The sequence below is a fragment of the Peromyscus eremicus genome, chromosome 1 (assembly GCF_949786415.1).
Source record: "Peromyscus eremicus chromosome 1, PerEre_H2_v1, whole genome shotgun sequence".
NCBI lineage: Eukaryota > Metazoa > Chordata > Mammalia > Rodentia > Cricetidae > Peromyscus > Peromyscus eremicus.
The window spans coordinates 189259500-189277546 of NC_081416.1; the positions used below are offsets into that span (position 1 = coordinate 189259500).

Here is an 18047-nt window from a genome sequence, read left to right on the forward strand (position 1 = left end):
ATTTAGAAATTTGTCTACATCTTGGGTTTTGGGTGTTTTCTTTAACTGAGCTTGTTTGTTTTTTGAGACTGAACATGGATTTGGAGGATAGGGAGAAGGAGAAATTCTGGAAGGACTTGTGAGAGGGTAAGAATATGAATGAAATACATTTGAATTTAAAATATTTTTACATTACAAAAATATACCAATGAATTAAAATAACATGCAAAAATTTCACTATGCTCAATGTTACACTTTCTTCTTTCATCTCTCTGTCTCTACCTATCTTTCTCTCTCTCTGTTTCCTTTTGTGTGTGTTTCTCTCTCCATTCATTTGCATTACATTTACCAAAAGATATTGGTGACAAGTAATTCTTTGACATTGCAATGATGTTTGAGTTCTCAGACTATAAACAAATTAAGTAAATTCACATCTGTAATATTTATATCTGCATGTCAAGCATTTCATTATATATATATATATATATATATATATATATATATATATATATATATATATATATATATATACTTATTTGGTTTTTCAGGACAGAGTTTCTCTGTGTAGCTTCCTGGATCTATCTCTGTAGACCTGGCTAGCCTCGAACTCACAGAGCTCTGCCTGCCTCTGCCTCCCAAGTTCTGGGATTAAAGGTGTGCACCACCACCACCTTTGAAGCATTTCATTATTGCAGAAGAATTTTGCAAATACATCAGTGCATGTATCCAAAGAAAGAAAGGTATGTCCAGCAGAAAATAACTGTTAGGTATTTGCTTTAACTACTTCTGCCTTTATGAGAGTTTATGGGGTATGAAGCTTATAAAAACACACAGTACTATTTATTTCTTTGTTTTAGAGAGATTTTAGACCATCCTATGAATGAACATATAGTAGTAGGTCTGGAGAGTAGGCTAATAAGTACTTATAATATCCACTACTTACACAGTAGAGGATGAAGCTACAGAAAGTGCACTGTATTAGTCTGGATTCTTTAAAGTAAGACAACATAGAGAATGATTACTTATATGTGTATATTTATGGGATTTATGAGATAGGTTTCCATGTTGTGTTCTAGGCTGATCAGCAATGGAAATAGATAACTCACACTGGAGAGACTGAAAATCCAATAGTTCAATTCAAGAGACTAGATGTCTCAGCACTCCAAATCTGGTGTTGTAGTCTGTGAAGATTGCTGGAGAGAGGCTGATTGTCATTTTGTCTTGAAATTATAAAGATTCTGGAACTAATATCAGTGAACTAATTCCAGAGCAGCAGTAAGATTGACTTGGTAGATGAGTGAGCACATGTCTCTGAAAATTGTACTTTTTTTCCTATACAATTTGTGTGGTCTGTTATCAGTAAATGATGCTCATGTCTATGGTAGTCTTTCTTCTTCCAGTAATCTCATTAAGATAATATGGTACAGGATTTCCTAATAGCTTGTTAGATTATTTCTGACGCAATACAGTTGTACACAGAGGTTAACCAATCAAAATCCATCCTACATCAACATGACACACAATCAAATCTCTTTCTGTCATGTTTTATTCCTTATAAAAACAATAACCAGGTCACATGTTTCAACTAATATGATACAACAATCTTAAATACAATGTCAAATTCATTATACATTTAAAAGTAGATGGTGATGTCTTCAGAGGAATACTTAGTCTTTTTTCCCCATAACTTTAGTAACCATGAATATATCAATCACTGTCTTCACCCATAAGAAATATTGAATTAAATCATAAATACTGATATAAATTCTTGTTTATACACAAAAAGTTGTTCTTAACAAAAAAAATTATTATTTCCACAGCTGTTCATGTAATCTTAGCTGGTGTTACTGTACTTACACTACTACCTCTCATTATTTATTTCTCCACACAATCGCCAAGCACCTTTGAAGGTATTGACAATTTCCCTGAATGTGTGATCTCTAACTTCATTCTAAAAATCATGGGATCTGTATCATTCTACATGGATTAGTTCTAGTTTCAGTTTCCCACTGGCATCAATCACAGGACATAGTAATACAGACCATAGTCCTAAAGGTTCTGCTGTAATCCAGACATAATCTTCTACTCCTTCATTGTAGAAAAAAAAGTTTCCCCTCACTAGTGGGGACTAATCACATCTCTTAGCACTGTTAATCCTTTAGTAATATGTTCATATCACAAAATTGAAAGCTCAAGTTACCATGGTGAAATATCAGGTTCTAATTTTAAGAAATATTTATTGTGTCTCCAGGTAGTAGTTCTCCAGCTCCTGAAAGCACATTTCTAGGACATTAAACCATAAAGTCACTGCAGCAGTAAGCATTTTTTCCCCTGGGTCATAAGAGGTGACATTGAGTGGAAACATTCCAATTTCCACACTGGAATTCCTTGACCCATAACTGATGGCTAAGAAAGACAACATACAATATCTTCATCCTGATTCAAAGCATATGCCATCTTCTGGAAAGCACTGTCACAGCCCTTTATGCAAGCACCACATAAATGGTATCTTACCTTTGAAAAGCTATGTTACCATTACACCATGCTTGTTGATAAAGGATGGTGAAGGACATATTAAATTAGTAGTTTCCATGAATATGGGCCTAATGTTTTAATTCTCTTCCTGTGAAGAGAGTTCCTTTGTAAGAAATAATGCTCTATTAGTGTTCTAATCCCTCCACTGAAAGACATGCCTTGTTACTGGAGATGACTGGTTTAGTCTCCGTATCCTGTATTGCTAAGAGACTTGGGTAGGGTCACCCTCATCTTTTCCTGGGAGTTTCCATTGCTCTAGGTTTCTAGCTCATTGAAGAAATGCCCCCAGATTCCAATTATCTCTCCAACATGGGACTGACCTAAACCCTGTGCATATATGTTACAGTGGTATAGCTTAGTCTTCTTGTGAGAATCCTAACAGTGAGATGAGGGGCTGTGTTTGATTCTGTTACCTGGTTCTTACTTCTGATTGCCTTTCTATTATTTATAGAAGAGGAAGTGCCCAGTCTTACTGAAACTTTATATACCATGGCCTACTGATATCCATGGGAGGCCCCCATGTATCTGGAGAGAAACAGGGAAGGAGAAGTGGATGGGTATGTTGGGTGAATAGGGACAAGAGGAGGACTTGTGAAGAGGGGAGGGAGGGAAACTGATTGGGATTTAAAAAGAAAAAACAAATAAACACACACACACACACATATAAACACACACAAAGAAACAATGCATCTGGAATGCCATGATGGTGTGTAAGATACTCAATTAAGCACTCAATGTTAGTTTTGACATGTGCATTATGCTCTGGATAAACAAATTCATAACAAGAATAAGTAACTAGTTCATTAAGGTGAAAGCATTTTGCTTTCTTCTTTTTAACTTTCTTCCCTTTATTAAAAACAGATTCTTTTCCCATACAATATATTCTGATCAATTTTCCTTCCCTCTACACATATCAGTCCTGTCCACTCTTCCATCATATCGAGATCCACTTGATTTCTGTCTCTCATTTAAAAAGAATGAGTTTCTAAGAGATAATAACAAAATATAAAATAAGATATAATATGCTAAAACAAAAACCAACATATCATAGGATCTAAGTGACAAAGTCCAAATAGTGTTGTACATAAATAGCAATCCCTTAGAAGACATTCACACAGCATCTAGACATCCTGTTTGGTTAATTCAGTTCCTCCTGCCTTCTATGTTCCTGATGTGAAGTACAAATGATGGAGGGTTTTACTAATTTCATTGCCACCTGAACTATTTGAGGTGTTTCATTTTGTCTTCTAATGCACATGACTGAAAAAGAAATAATAATGTTTATCAATCCTCAGACAATTGTCTGTGGGTTTTTATTCACTCTACTATTCTGTCCTTTCTTTAGGGAACTTATTAATGAGTTGGAGCATCCACTCATTTACACAACATAATACAACAGACTTTCACTGTGTTAGCTTACCCTATGAACTAGGAAATAGAACACTGATCATAACTGCTTCATTTGGTTTATTAGGTGAAGGGTACATTTAGAGGCTATTAAATTGTTGTGCATTATACAGAAAAGAGAAGGATTTCCTATCATCCTGATGTTCTCAGAATAGGGTAAGTAGCTGGTAAATTTACTGTACTAGGTACAGGTATTTATCAAAACAGCACATCTACCCAATCATTTACTGATGATTAACTAGGACAGCAGAGGTGCAGTAGCCTAAAGCATAGAATCTAAACAGGAAACTTCATGTCGCAGTTAGTTGATCCATTTGGAACTGAATAATTTATTAAGATCATTAATTTTCTCAAAGTGAGAAACAGATTTTACTGGATGTGGACATTATATTAATATTCATACAGATGTATCATAGAAGAAAATAATCTCTGAGACACAGACACTAAGCAAGGTAGAATCCACTGACTTCCTTTGGTTTGGGAAATCATGATGTCTCGATCATTTTGTTGGTTTCCATCCATCATGGGATTTTGGCCCTTTCTCTACCCACTACACTTGGGATGTCATCCTCTGATGTAGACTGTTAACAACAATCTCAGTTGTTTTCATATGAAAAGTTTCTTCCTTCATTATTGTGACCAAATTATCCAAAGAGGAGTTCATCCCTGAGCTCTTACTGCCGGTTGTTTTAGATGAAGTCATGGTGCCTACGGGTGCAGAAGAAAATCTATAAACATATTTTCCAGCTTGTTTTTCACCTGAATACAGGGCCTCAGATGCATAGCCCAAGGGAAGAAAGAGTTCCAGAATTCTCAGTGGCAGTGGAGGAGGTATAAGAAAGTGCTCAGAGTGTGACAGCCCTCTGGGTTACTGTGACAGCCTCACCCATCAACAAAGTTAGAAGCGCATATGGTCACAAACACTTGAGCTAAGTATAAACCTGCTAGACACTGTGAGATCTGGATCCATCAGACTTATGTCTGAGCAGACATGTGTGTTGGTGGGATGTTTTATTTTGGTTATTATTATCAGGATCTTGTTTAATCACAGTCATGCATATGCCTATAACTCCTCTGAGTGTTATTTCAGAATCAAAGATGATTTTCACCATGAAGGAAATGTAACCATTGGTGTATTTTTCCCAGTTCATACTATGTATACAGGCAACAAAGTTCCACATCCTTATCTGCCAAACGTTTACACCGACTTTCACATACAGTAAGTGTTGTTGTTCATTTATGCTGTTTCAGATTTCATGTTACAAATGACCCAGGTGATATGTGTATTCAAGTTCCTATGCTTCTTATTTTTTATCATGAAAAACACTCTTCCAATCCAAAATTCCTTATCTAATTGTGTTACTCTTCATTTATTTTCTATTGTCAATGATGATACAGTAAGTTGCTTGTTTGTTTATTGATTTTTGTTTCCAAATATGACAATTGAAATATTGGAACTTTCTTGGCCATGCCTTTACAGCCACATGTTTCTCATATTAGGTCTCAGAGGGAGGATGGTTTTATCAAAGTTTACCTGGCTCTTCAGGACAGTCTAGAAGTCTATTTGTACTTGTGTAAAAAGAGGTGATGCCACCAAAAGTTGTTACTATAGAGGGATTTGATGGTAGAGTAACAAGTTTGCATCTGCTAGATACCACTGATTTAGCAGTAAGGATGTCAGATTTAGAAGCTGGCAGTAGTTTCTTCTTGTCAAAACAGCTATGCCTGTCTTCAAAGTTTTTTAGTTAAATTAATTATTTACTAATATTTTATTACCAGAAGTATTTTTCTCTTTTACATGTCTTCCCATGCACTTCTAACAAGTTTTTAATCTCATTTTCATGGATGTGGTCATAATACACAATGACAAGATTGTGGCCACTTAGGGTTGTGTCTTTACTAAGTCAGAAATAAAATTAAGTTTGTGGTAGAGAAATATTTTTGTTACTACGAAATAGTAATATGTGTGTCTTTCTCCCTTTCCATTCCTCCCTCAAAATCTTCCATTGCACAAGACCTTTCCTAATTTTTCATACAAGGTGGGGAACAAGAAGTGTATGTAGCCGGGCAGTGGTGGCGCACGCCTTTAATCCCAGCACTCGGGAGGCAGAGCCAGGCGGATCTCTGTGAGTTCAAGGCCAGCCTGGGCTACCAAGTGAGTTCCAGGAGAGGCACAAAGCTACACAGAGAAACCCTGTCTCGAAAAACCAAAAAAAAAAAAAAAAGAAGTGTATGTATCTCAAAGCTAAAATTATTTTGTAAGGCTTCTGATTATATCATTTATTACACTGTGAGAGTGCATATATGTTTTCAAAGTGGGAATATGTCTGCTTTGTAAGGTTCTTTGTCTCTTTTCATGCATAGAATTTTACATGCCTAGAAATGATCATCTTAATTATCAAGATTACAAAACGTATTAGCTGTGGGCAAGAATTTTGCTTCACTACATTGGTTTTTGTGTGGTCTAAATTTTTAAACAGATTTTACTTTAGGACTATTATAACTATTCAGATGTTATGAGATAAAAACATAGAATTATATATCAATTTCCAGATTAATGTAAGTTTTCTTTTGAGGCAACATGACAGTTTATTGAACTGCACATGATACAGACTTTTCAAAGCATTTTAACCAAAATTTTTGTGTATGTCCATGTACACTCATGCCTCAGGTCTCACATGCAGGTGAGAGATCATCTGTGGAAGAACAACTTAAAACCTCCCATCATGTGTGTGTTGACATCAAACTCATCAGATACTCAGTGTTAGGTTTTGGCCCTAGGTGAACCATATTTTTTTTCCGTATGTCACACCCTGTTATACATGGTGCCTGTTATCCTTCCAAATTAAAATTGTTACTGTCTCTAGAAATGTATGATATGAAGAACATGTCTATCCCATTGACTTTAAATCGTGGTTGACTAGACATGTCAAAGTAGATTACCCCAAATCTCCATACATTTCTTATATTAATAATGTGATAAAAATCCATGTGTCGTATGAATATTGTGCTTTACAATTTGGATGTTAGCGGTTTTTCACACATCAAAATCATAAAGCATTTCCTTGCAACTTATTCCAAAATACTTTTCAGTGGGATGCTTGTTGTAAAAATTTTTATTTCTTCATTTATTTTTGAAATTGTAATGTAATTGGAGTATTTCTCTTTTCCTTTCTTACCTCCAAATTTTGTCATATAACTCTTCTTCCTCCCTTCCAAACTTATGGTCTGTTTAAAAAATTATTAATACATAAACATATGTGAGTACATATATATACATATTCCTAACTACAAACAGATAAGTCTACATAAATATACTCCTATGCATAATTTTGAAGATGACCATTTGATATTGGATATTCTATGGCATTGCTTTTCCCTGTAGAAGACTATTTTTCTGACTTTTGATATTCCTTAGTTGCCTCTAGTTCTTTGTATAGAAATAAGACCCTATGATCTTTCTCCCAACTACTTTGTAATATCTATTATTGTCTTCTTAATTCATATCATGTTTAGACAGTCATGTTTATGAAACTTTCAGGATAAGACTTCAATTATAAAATGTCAAAATTTTCAAACAAAAAACCTAACTTGGAATGACCAAGATTTAGTAACATTGCTTTTTAATAATAGCAATAAACGCTTTTATTATCTTTTTCAAGACAAATAGTTAAGAGTAACACCACATACACATAAATATATGTACATTGTAGTTTTGGGGAATTGAAAAAAAAGCAATAAAGAGATGTAACTATCAATTTTCTGGAGTATAACTCAGACAGTAATGTCAGCTCTCATGTTTCCCCCAATCTATCTTCCTTTTGTGTATTAGCAGTGAAAATATATTGATGCCTATCTATATCATGATTCTGATCTCTTCCCTCTATTGCTGCCTGTGGCCTCATAATTGATCTCTTCTTTTCATGAACTGAAGCTCTGTGGCCTTTTCTCGTATGGGCACCATGAACTTTGAATGCTCTGTACATACTTGTATAAAGGTCTATGTTGACTGCATTAATTTATTAGAAAGCCCTTCTTTGGTGTCCATTCTGTTGTAGCCACTGTGCTTTGTTTATCCAAACTTTGTACTTTTCATTAGCGTAGAGATCTTATTTGCTAGCTCCCCTTTTCTTAGGGTGTTTCACAAAGAATGTTTAATCTGCAATGGTATTTTACAACACAGCAAGGAACACACATACAGCTAATCAGATACACACTATCCTACCCAGTGTAAGAATTTTTTTTGGGTTCTCGCACAAGTGAGTACTGATGGCTGTCATTGTTAGCACTATGGGAATTCTTGTAATATTTACCTCAATGTGTCACTTGCAGAAATATATGTGTCTATCTATTACTGTATTCACATTCAGTAGTAATTTGGACCATTTTAGACTGATTTTGTCTAATAAGATTAATAAATTAATAAATATTAAATTATCCAATGTCACTCTCATATGTAATGTGATTGAATAAATAAATAATGACATCTCTGATTTCCAGTTGAAATTATGCAATGCAGGGACAGTAATTTCTACAACACATTCTCAGATTTCTAAAACTTTCAAAATGTCTGTTCATCTTCTACAGATGTCATCCAGTGACAATATTGCACATCATAAGTTACTAAAATACATTTATGAAGAGACAGAATCTTGTATTTTTATTTCTCACCATTTTTGCCAATTTCTGAAGATTTTCACATTAATCAAAATTTTTAAAAATTAATGTGCATGAAATATATTAAAATCCAAAATCAATTTTAACTAGTACATAGGAGATAGGATTAAACTTTCTTGTGTATAACAATAGTGAATATTCAGATCACAACATTTATGTACTTGAGTATGTCATAACTTGCTGTGGGATGGTCTGTATGTCAAGTGTGTTGCTGATTGGTCAATAAATAAATCACTGATTGGCCAGTGGCCAGGCAGGAAATATAGGCTGTACAAGGAGGAGAATAAAACTGAGAATTGGAAGGCTGAGTCAGAGACACTGCCAGGTGCTACCAGGACAAGCAGCATGTGAAGATGATGGTAAGCCACGAGCCACGTGGCAAGGTATAGATTAATAGAAACGGATTAATTTAAGCTGTAAGAACAGTTAGTAAGAAGCCTGCCACGGCCATACAGTTTGTAACAAATACAAGTCTGTGTGTTTACTTGGTCAGGTCTGAGCGTCTGTGGGACAGGCAGGTGAGAGAGATTTGTCTTGACTGTGGGCCAGGCAGGAAAACTCTAGCTATAATAACTTTCCTTGGTTTTGAACACAGCTGAGTGCTCATTCAGAAAATCCTAATTTCATTTTATCTTTCTATTTCTTTCTTTTGGGTTCTGGACAGATCCAAACTAAGCTTCTGTGATATCTTGGGCTCCCTTTCTCTTTCTCTGAAGCCATTTTCCCTGCAATGTGGCTTCTCCATTTCTGTCTAACCTTCACGTTTTCTGAACTCACGTACTTAAGCATGGCTGTCTTTCTTCTCTCTCCCATTGTCTTCTTCCAAGAAACTGGTATGATGTTCTCCAGACCTATCTTGATGCTTTTTCATTTTAAAAATCTAATAATAAAGCATTCAAGCTGCAAAATACCCACATTTTAGTGTCATATATGAACTTGACATAATTTTTGATGTTCTATATATAGAAAAAAAGCAGAGATCTAACAAATACTGATCAGATTTTGTGATTAAAGTCTTCATCCCCTTATCATTGCTTAGTGTTTGGAGGCTTTGATCACTTCTGCTGTATTTTCATGGAAAATTTAACAGGGATGATGAATATAATGTGCTCAGAAGACTACATACATGTAAGAAATTCTCAAAATGCATGCATTGTATGTACACACACATTCAAATCTTTCTGTTAGAAAAGAAAACTTGGTTTCCACTATTTTTCTTGGTTTCCACTATTTTTCTTGGTTTCCACTATGAAGGACTTTTGTCCTCATTTCCCTTCCAGTACATGCTTTTCTTTATTTATCATTTTGGTGTGTCTGGCTGCTTACTTGATGGTGTTTAAATGCCTTCATGAATTATTGAGAACTTAAGTACAGTGTGTTTTGATTACAGTCACTCCTCCCCTAACTCCTTCTGTATGTGCTCCTTTATACTGACCTCCTGTTCACCCAATTTGACATTTCTTCTTTTTCCCCAAAGAGTCCTGTCTATGTTGTGGTATTACTCATAAAACTGGAGCCTTCTCTGGACTGTGGTAAACCTACTGGAGTTCAAAGCTTTGATTATAACTGACTATCAAAAACCTATCAAGTACAAATCCCCACGGCTAGTGGTGTGATTTCACACAAAACTCTCTTCTCTATGCTTGAGGTTTTTTTTCTAGCATGACCTTTTGCAGCTCTGGTGTCCCTGATACTATGCATTTGTATCTACAATTACTCTGTTCTTTCTGGAAAATAATTTTCTTTTAATTATCTACAACATCTGGAAGATCACTGAGATTTCTGTGCCTGAGAATAGTGTTTGTAACTCATCTGAAGCTGAGCATTATCCAGTGCCTCATTTTCTCCAAAATGATCAGTTGAAGGTCTCTGTTAATTTACACCTACCAGGAGAGGTTTCTGTGACAGAAAAATGGATCAATGTTCTCATCTATGGTTTGACAAATAAATTATTAGGAATCATGCTAATTCTATGTCCATTTAGCAGAATAATATTATTATATTCTACCCTTGGGCTTATGGTCTCTTTTGTGTTCCAAAAAACCATGCTATGAACGAATTTCTTCTCATGGAACATGCCCTCAATCCAAACAGAAAATGATTTGAATATTCATGTAACATTTCTTTTTCTATTGCATCAGGGGGGCATGTCTTATTAGGTCAGTTATTTTTGCATCTTGTAGGGCTCATAAGCAGATGATGTCAACTAATTTTTTTTTTTTTTGGTTTTTCGAGACAGGGTTTCTCTGTGTAGCTTTGTGCCTTTCCTAGAACTCACTTGGTAGCCCAGGCTGGCCTCGAACTCACAGAGATCCACCTGGCTCTGCTGGGATTAAAGGCGTGCGCCACCACCGCCCGGCTGATGTCAACTAATTTTTATTCCTGGTTTAAAGTGTACAATTTAGTGTTTAGGGTATTCACCAGAGAATATGGTGAAACATGATTTAAGCCAATAGAAAACCTTTCTTAGCCTGCCTGCAACTCTACAGGATGATCAGAATCCAGGGTAGCATGGAGACTTTCTCAGGATGAGCTTTTAAGTACAAAAAACATGTTCTGTATTAAAATGCATCAGTTAACAAGAACAGTTAGCAAGAATTGGAACTACAGAAGCAAAAAGCAAGTTTAATACATTTAGAGTCTTTCTGAAAACTATGTGTGTTGTTTTCATTTTCATCAGGTGGTGCTGTCCATTTGCTGAGCTTTACAAGCTGAATGGCACTACCACCATCCAGTCAGTTGTGCTAAGCTCTGGAGGCCTACTAAGGCCTGGGGCACGGCTACATTCACCACTGTTCTCAGGGAATGAGCCAAATCATGACTATTTTAGTTTATGATCCAATCACAATGAGAGTTAGATTCCAACCCAGTGCTGATAGCAGAGTAGTTTGCCAGGGGGGGCAAACATTTTAACAGCCATGCCAAGAACTTCTCTAATTGTTCCTGATCAGTTTTAATTCAGAAACATGAACTTTTAATGCCTCTAAGTTCTGATCAACATATCTTCTAAGTTTGGAAACAATTAGAAGAGCCATTGAGTCAAACCATTACTAATGTCCACCAAGTAGTCCCAAAGGCTGAATATCAGCTATCAAAATAAGGAGAAGTGTGTAGGTTAAAAATTTCGGATATTAGATTTCTTTGTCCCTTGTAAGTCTCCTAATGTTAATGAAAGCTACCCCCAGTCACTGTAAGTATGTCAGTCAATGGGCTGACAGTCTGTTTAATTCATATCCCTATGTAGTATGAGGGCATGGTCTAAGCATAACCAGAAATTCTGGCTAATTTTGGATGGGAATGATATAACTCAATCCCTAAGGTCTGACCTACATGATACAGTCTTATTTCTTAGGTTATTCCTGTTTCCCAAAGACCACAATCTTTTTAAATCAATCATTTTAGGACTCTCCAGTTTTACAATGGAAGCCTCCTTGATGCTGGCAACTAGGGAACAAAGCCACAGGGAATGGGTGGAATTGTAAACTCTGTATTACTCTCTAAAAGATAAACTCTCAAGTCCTTCATTTCTCCAGTAGAGCCAAACACTTAAAGTAGGCATCAGCAAGTAAAGGTCAAGATGAGATAAAGGCTGCTGGTCTGTAGTCACATTAGCTAATACCTTCCATGTATCTGTCACCCTCAATCTCCAGTCCAGTCCTGAGAGCCTTGAGGCTTGGACGGTGACCCTGTGTTCATACCCATAGTGAAAAACACAAGATTCAGTAAGAGGTATAAGAGTAGGGAGTGCAAGAACCTGGGGACCAATGAAACCTTATTATTAATGGGCTCATAGTTCAGAGACATTCCATTTGAGAATAGCATCTGTGGCTTCCACTCTCTTTATCTGGGTGTGGTGGGTCTGTGATGTAAGAGCACCTACATTCTCCACAAGAGGAGTTGGGAGAATGACCTTTTAGGGTCCTTAAGAGATTAGCTCCATTGTCCCTTTGGCTACTTACTTGACACAGAGGATATCACTCTACTTAAGCAAGGTGAAATTGGTGGTGGACTCAGAAGATGGCTGGGTATCTCAGATAATTCAGTGAATAACCTGTGTGGACAATAGGAAAGCCTTTAGTGACTTGATAAGGGAATGATTAAAGTGTTTTGTCAACTGCTTGTCTCTGAGCCTCGGAAGCAGGTGGGGAATTCTTCCAAATATAATCTGATGGGTATTTAATCCTTCCCTATATGGAGAACATTAAACTGAGGCACAGTAAAGGAGGAAGCTAATCCATCTTTTTCTGGACTCTAATGAGAATTTTGTTAGAGTTTCATTTGATGGCCTGCTCATTCTTTCTGCCAGCTCAGAACTCTGAGATCTAGATACACAATGAAGTTTCTGCTCTATATCTAAAGCCATAGCTAATAATTAAGAGGGTTTGGGTTATGAAAATCAGGATATTGTTGGACCTTATTGCTAGAAGGAAGCCAAATTGGAGCATCCATTTATGCCTGAGCTTTTTAGCTACTATTTGAACACTTTAGTCTATGTGGGGAACACTTTTAACGACTCAAAATCGGTATCTTTAAGAAAGTTCCAAGTATTTTTCCCTTCCACAGCAAGGCAGATCTTGGTTGAGGTCAGTTTTTCCAACGTTTGACAGGGTGTTGGTCTTTCATTTGGATACCTTCATGGGTGAGGACTCTCTGTTTTCAATTTACTTTAACACAATGCTGGTATATTTCTGAGATATGCCATGCTAGTGTGCCGAGTATAGCTATAACATACCCAGAAAGTTTTGGGGTACCCAGGGGAATAACCTGGTGAAAGTTTGTTACCAGAATCCAGACCGTTATTTCTGAGAGAATAAACTTTTCCTCTGGTACCTTCCATCAACACATAAGTAATGGAAGAATGTCTTTCCATATACTACAAATATGTGTTGCTCTGAGTGGTCGATAAATAAAGCCATTTGGCTTATGGCAAAGCAGCTTAGAGTCAGCAGGAAATTCAAAGTGAGAGACAGGAAGAAGGCAGCGAGAGATGCCAGCAAGCCACTCAAGGAGCAACATTTAATGGGACGTGGGTAAAGCCACAAAATATGTGGTGATACATAGATTAACAGTTATGGGTTAATTTAAGATATAAGAGCTAGGTAGCAAAAACCTTGAGCCATAGCCATGCAGTTATAATTAATATACACCTCTGTGAGATGCAAGTGGGAGAGATTTGCCCCAATTGTCATCAGGCCAGGATATAGGAAATATCCTGACTTGGTATAGTTTTGTACGGACTATTTTTCTTTGCCCTGCAGTCTCAGGTACCACTGATTTGTAGTATGTGTCACCAGAACATCAATAAGTTTTAGTGTCATCTGTCAGACAGTGAGTTAAACTGTGTGCCCATGGAGGACAGCAATTTGTAGGGGAAGCCACATAGCCCATAGGAGGGCCAAAATTTTTAATGTCCTTTTTTTCCAGCAGTGAGAAGCCATATTTCTCTATAGATCACACAGTTGACATACCTACTTGTAAAATCATATCAACTGATGAGTCATGTATATAGTAATGGAGTTTCCTTTTCCCCATATGAGATACTGGGCTAGATCAATCAGTTCCTCTAGTTGGGATGAGGTTCCTGGTTTAGGCACAAATAATTTTATTAAAAGTAAATATTGCATCTCCCACGTTCCCGATTTCATCTTTCATCTGGTGACAATCTTGTATGAGCACCTGTAGGGCATCATCAGGCAAGAGGGATAGCTGGATTGATGACAAACTGAACTCAAGTTGGGGCCAGGAGTAGAGTCTTGAACTGTGTCAAACACTCCTTAAACAGTTGATGACTTTTTTTTGCTCAGTAGAAGACCTCATTTTCCTAGATACTATGTGTATCAGATCTTAACACATTTAACTTGATTGCATTCTTTTATTAAGCTAGCAATACTGTCCACACATATTTGAAAGATAGGCCATCCTATGGCTACAGGGTCCAATCATTTGGACTGATGTATCACAGGGATTTTCCAGGGTCCCAACATTTGGGAAAAGCCCCATTTGTCTTTGGCAATGAAAATGTTTTGAGGGATCTGGAAGTTCTAGGGCTGGATGCAAATTCAGAGATTTTTATTTTTTAAATTTTTCCAGACAGGGTTTCTCTGTGTAGCCTTGGAGACCAGTCTGGCCTGGAACTCACAGAGATCCACCTGGCTCTGCCTCCCGAGTGCTGTGATTAAAGGCATGCACCACCAGGTACATTCCTCAGGTATGTTTTTATTCAATCTCTGCAGGTATAATTTTAAAATACACCAGTTGGTTCTGGTCCTGGTATTTGCCATTGAGGAGATCAACAGGAACCCTCATCTTTTACCAAACATATCTCTGGGATTTGACTTCTATAATGTCCCATACAGTGAGAAAAATATTCTTGTGCATGCTCTGTTTTGGCTCACAGGGCTGAGTAGACTTCAGAGGCTTCACTGTAATTATAACTGTGTAAAGGAGAGAAAGTTAACTGCTGCATTAACAGGACCATCGTGGGCAAAATCTGCCCATATTGGGACACTGCTTCAGCTCTACAAATTTCCCCAGGTGAGGAGTTGTATGGGATAAAAATGTAGATCTCCTTTGCTCACATTTCAGGTGTGTCCATAGGTAAAAACATATATTTGGATTAGTTAGATATCAATGACAATTGTCCAGACAATTGGATATTGATTTCTATTTCTGTCACTGAGAAAAGAAGAGGAAGGTTGGAGTAGACAAAGAGGATTAATAAAAATAGAAAATAGGCCAGACATTTACTGAAAGTACTCTCACAGAAATTTGCCTTTAAAATCAGGGTGAATCCATCATTGTGCTAACCATTTCCATCTGTTTCTGCAGAACAAGGATTGTGCATAATGCCATTGTTCTTTCTCTTGTTTCCATTTTTTTTCCCTTCAGCTCACTGTTGGTCCTTTTGAGCCTATCTTCAGTGACCGAGGTCAGTTTACTTCTCTCTACCAGATGGCCCCCCAAGACACAACTCTGTCACTAGCCATGGTCTCTTTAATGCTTCATTTTGGCTGGACCTGGGTTGGTCTGCTTATCCCAGATGATCACAGAGGGACTCAGTTTCTAGCAGATATCAGAGAAAATATGGAGAAAAATCAAGTCTGCATAGCTTTTGTTGAAGTGATTCAAAGCACCTGGAACTCATTTTCATACAAATACTGGAAGAGTCTTGGCATCATCCAGGAAACATTGGCCAATATTATCATCATTTATAGTGAAAATGATTCACTACAAGGTTTAATGAGCAATCTAGGTCAACAGATTTTGACAAGTAAAGTCTGGGTCATGACCTCTGAGTGGGATGTTACTAATATCGCTGATTATTTCTTGCTAGATTCATTCCATGGAAGTCTCATTTTTTCACAACACCATGAACAGGTGGCTGAATTTAAAAATTTTATCCAAACAGTTAATCCTTATAAATACCCTGAAGACAATTACCTTCCTAAATTGTGGTTTTTGTTCTTCAAGTGCCCATTTTCAGAGCTGGATTGTCAACTTTTGGAGAAGTGCCAACCCAATGCTTCCTTGGAATTACTGCCTAGACATATTTTTGACATGGTAATGAATGAAGACAGTTACAATACACACAAGGCTATTTATACTTTGGCCCACAGTCTCCATGAGATGAGTCTTCATCAAACACAGATGCAAAAATTTGGAAATGGAGAAAAAATGGTGTTCTACCCTGGCAGGTAATATCCCTTCCATTGTATAAGAGCATCAGCAATGTGAAATTTTGATTCTTCAGAGCCACCAAATTAGGTATTACATATTTCAGTATTTTACATATAGTATATACATATGTGTGTTTGTGTGAGTGAGTGTGTGTGTGTGTGTGTGAGTGTGTGTGTGTGTGTGTGTGTGTGTGTGTGTGTGTGTGTATCCACAGGAGATTCTTCACATGTTATCCTATCTTCCAGGTCAGTGCAGATCTTTCTGTTCATGTTGCTGAGGAATAAGGAGCTAGTAGCAAAGAGGAAATGATTTTAATGAATATAACAATTGTGTCACAAATAGCTGCACATTTTTTTCATTATAATGATTACACCAGAAAACTAAGAATTTTCTCAGTGAAACAATGTAAGCTCATTATCCCAAGTTATTAGCACATAAATGATTTCTTTTAACTACTATGTAGTCATAAGTACCCACATTTTACTTGATGAACTTTGCGATGAACACTGTGTGTAAATGGGTATAGCTTTCTTTTAAAGAAATTGAGATTTGCTTCAATCAATATTCACCAATTCAATTCCTAAGTTTGTATATAATATGTTCTTGAGGCTGACAGTTCCTCAGATGTAGAATTGTATCCCATTAACTTAGGTCACCATTGCTGACTTTCAATGATAGCTACATTATTGTCATGTCCTACGCCACAGATAATGAATATTGAGAGTTATTCTATAATCCATTGGTTGTCAAACTCTCAGACCTACATTAAAACATGTTCTTGCATCACTTTCAGCTTCATCCTTTCTTGAGGAATATCCACATGGGAGCCAACATGGCTTTAGAATGGAAACAGAGTTTAGATGTTGATGAGTATGATATTCTCAACTTTTGGAATTTTCCAAAGGGTCTTGGACTAAAAGTGAAAGTAGGAATTTTTTTGCCTAATGCTCCCCAGAGTCAACAGTTGACTTTATCTGAGAAGATGATACAATGGCCAGAAAGATATTCAGAGGTGGGTTATATATTATCTCAATGCGTTAAACTTATCATAATAATACAAATATATTTCCCAGTATAACAACTTCTGCTTTGGAAATTAAATCCCTGCATCAAACTTGTCCCTCTCTCATTATGATCCAAACTATCTAATAATAGGATAATCCTCAGACAAATTTTGTATAGATCACAGATGCTCAAATTCCTTTCTAAATTTATAAGAATAAAACTTGCAAGTTAATTATGTGATATTAAAAATATTATTGAGACTTTAACTAACCATGAGAATTTGTTAACTTTGCTCCATTTTCTCTCAGATTCCTCAGTCTGTGTGCAGTGAGAGCTGTGGTCCTGGATTCAGGAAAGTTTCCCTAGAGGGCAAGGCTGTTTGCTGCTATGATTGCACTCCTTGTGCAGACAATGAGATTTCCAATGAGACAGGTAAGAATAAATCTTACAGACATGGTTCCACATTTCTACAGGATTCTGCATTATTTTAAAAACTGAAAAATATTTAGAGAGAAGTCAGACAAATGTATTCCTTCTCTTAGTTAGGATATGAAATGTGCATCACCATGTCTTGAAATAGTGCATAGTAGGCACAGAAATTTATAATTGATTTACATTTATGATCAACTTCAGCTATTGTTTCCTGCAAGAAACCCCTTTTCTCTGTACTAATCAATATGCTTTAATTCCCCACATAATTTAACACACAGTAATAAAGTACACAAATTGGATTTTTTCCTAACTGTAATTCAATAACGATTAGAACT

At 36.5% G+C, this 18047-nt stretch overlaps 1 pseudogene; it reads left to right on the forward strand.

Moving 5' to 3' along the window:
- LOC131903668 (vomeronasal type-2 receptor 116-like) overlaps positions 1-18047 on the forward strand; it is a 55961-nt pseudogene that overhangs the window by 34627 nt on the left and 3287 nt on the right.